The sequence below is a fragment of the Orycteropus afer genome, unplaced genomic scaffold (assembly GCF_000298275.1).
Source record: "Orycteropus afer afer isolate SDZICR_OR568_19922 unplaced genomic scaffold, OryAfe1.0 scaffold00003, whole genome shotgun sequence".
NCBI classification, from domain to species: domain Eukaryota; kingdom Metazoa; phylum Chordata; class Mammalia; order Tubulidentata; family Orycteropodidae; genus Orycteropus; species Orycteropus afer.
The window spans coordinates 27,820,344-27,823,172 of NW_006921590.1; the positions used below are offsets into that span (position 1 = coordinate 27,820,344).

The window sequence follows — 2,829 nt, forward strand, 5'->3', positions numbered from 1 at the left end:
AAATGAGTTAGGGAAGATTCCATCCTTTTCTTTGTTTTGGAATAGTTTGAGTAGGATTGGTATCAGTTCTTCTCTGAATGTTTTGTAGAATTTTCCAGTGAAACCGTCTGGGCCAGGACTTTTTTTAGTTGGTAATTTTTGATGACCTGTTCAATTTCTTCTTTTGTGATGGACCTGTTCAATTTTTCCACATCAGTCTGTGTTAATTTTGGTAAGTGCTGTGTTTCTAGAAATTTGTCCATTTCTTCCAGGTTTTCAAATTTGTTGGAGTACAGTTCTTCATAGTATCCTGATATTATCCTTTTTATTTCAGATGGTTCTGTTGTGATGTCACCCATTTCGTTTCTTATTCCTATTATTTGTATTCTCTCCCTCTTTATAAGTCAGCTAGTAGGTGCTAGAATATTTGAATGCGTTCTTTTTAAAAACAGATAACTCTTCAAATATACTTCATTGCAGTTATTCTGTTTTCCTTCCCTGATGAATAATCATGGTGTTTGTATGACAGGAAATAATGAGTATTCAACCATGTATTTTATTTACTTTAATGGATTCAAAGAATTTTTGCTTCTTGAACAAATACAGTGAAAAACTTGATCAGAAGTTTTGCGTTCTCTTGATTATTTGTAATTATTATTTTTTGATTGTTTTTGCTAGTGAACAAAAGTTTAGACCCAGCATTATTAGCAAATAATGTTTCTATTTGTTCTTGGTACACAAAATATCCAGCATCAAAAATAAAGATTGGTGTAAGAAAAGATTGATGTTCATTTTTAAACATAAAAATAAAGCATAAAGGTTGGTGTAAGAAAAGATTGATGTTCATTTTTTATGAACTCAGGAATCAAGAGTGACTCAGTTGACCTACTTTTGGCTTGTAGTAGACTGTTTTGAGGAAAAAACCCAAAATTGGTCCAGTTAAGTAATGTCATTATTTGTTGTTCTTATGTGTCATCCAGTCAATTCCTTCTCATAATGATCTAATGTTCAACAGAACCAGACACTGGCTGATCTTGCACCACCTTCACAATTGTTATGTTTAAGCCTTTGTTGTAGTGACTATGTCAGTACATCTTGTTGAGGATCTTCCCCTTTATCTTTGACCCTTCACTTTACTAAGAATGATATCCTTCTTTAGGCATACCATCCAAAATATTTGAGACAAAGTCGTCATCCTTGCTTCTAAGGAGCATTCTGACTGTACTTCTTTCAAGCATATTTGTTTATTCTCCTGGTGTTCCATGGTATAGTCAGTATTCTTCTTCAGCATCATAATTAAAATGCATCAGTTCTTCTGTGGCCTCCTTTTTTGTTGTCCAGCTTTCTCATGTATATGAGGTGATTGAAAATACTATGGCTTGGGTCAGATGCACCTTAATCCTCAAAGTGACATCTTTATTTTTTAACATTTTAAAGAGATCTTTTGCAACAGATTTACTCAGTGCACTATGTTGTTTGATTTCTTGATTGCTGTTGTTTCTGTGAGCATTGATTGTTGGTCTAAGTAATAGAAATCCAACTTCATTTTGCTTATTGGCCTAGTAGTGAAGATTTTTGTTTCTTTTATGTTGAGGTATATTCCGTACTCAAAGCTATATTCTTTGATCTTCACCAGTAAGTGCTTCAAGTGCTCTTTGCTTTCAGCCAGCAATATTGTGTCATCTGCATATTGCAGGATGTTAGTGAGTTTTTCCAATCCTGATGCCTCGTTTTTCTTCATGTAGTCCGGCTTCTCAGAGTATTTGCTCAGTATACAGATTGAGTAAGTATCATGAAAGGATAGAACTCTGATACACACCTTTCCTAATTTTAAACCACGCACATCATCATTACTGCTCTTGAAATTCAAGATAAGGACAAAATCTAATAAATAAATCATGAAAAACAGTTTCTGTCAAGTCACTTCTGACTCCTGGAGACTCCATGTGTGCCAGAGTAGAACTGTACTCCATAGGGTTTTTAATGGCTGTGATCTTTAGGAATTAGATTGCTAGGCCTTTCTTCTGAGGTGCTTCTGGGTAGATTCAAATCTCCAGTTTTTTGGTTAGTAGCTGAATGCTTAAATGTTTGCATGACCCTTTTGAAAAAATATGTAATATATTTCTGAAGTGAAATATCTTGATGTATTTCACCTTCCTTCTTGCTAGTGAAGTATGATGATACTTTAAGAACTTTTTAGACAGACTGCTTTTCTTGATGGCTAGCTAGCTACCTACCCCTCCAGCTTGTAATTAGAGCAAATAACATGACCCTCCCCTCTGCTTCTTAACCTGTAAATCACAGTGTTCTTGCTCAAGATTGTCATTTGGAGTGAGACTGCCAACATACCCAGTGTTTTTTGGACCTCCCAAACATTTTTTGTATATCTTCTATTTTAATACATCTTTACCTTCTGTGAAGGAGCTCTGGTGGTGTAGTGGTTAAGGCATTTGGCTGTTAACCAGAAGGTCAGTGGTTCAAACTCACCAGCTGCTCTCCAGAAGAAAGATGAGACATTGTGCTTCAGTAAAAAATTAATTTATAGCTGTGGAAACCCAGTGGGGGTTGCTATGAGTTGGAATCAGCTTGATGGCAGTGAGTTGGTTTGATTTTATCTTCTGTATATAGATGTGATTTACAGAAGTATGTAAAAGTCCTTGATAGCTTAAATGAGTGCTGTTTTTGGTAAAAAATGTGTTGTAGATCTTTGGGTAATGAAGCATTATTTTTATTTCATGACTTATACTCTCCTTAATTAGTCCTAGAAATACTTGGAACAGTGGCAATGGCACCATACCTTTTCTGAAGGGACTAAAGTTGTCCAGAAGTCCTTGTAATCTTTTTTTTTTT

General features: G+C 35.0%; 1 protein-coding gene across 1 annotated transcript in view; it reads left to right on the forward strand.

Annotated features, from left to right (window-relative positions):
- DNAJC13 (DnaJ heat shock protein family (Hsp40) member C13) overlaps positions 1-2,829 on the forward strand; it is a 158,043-nt gene that overhangs the window by 13,529 nt on the left and 141,685 nt on the right. The gene's annotated exons all lie outside the window — the stretch shown is intronic.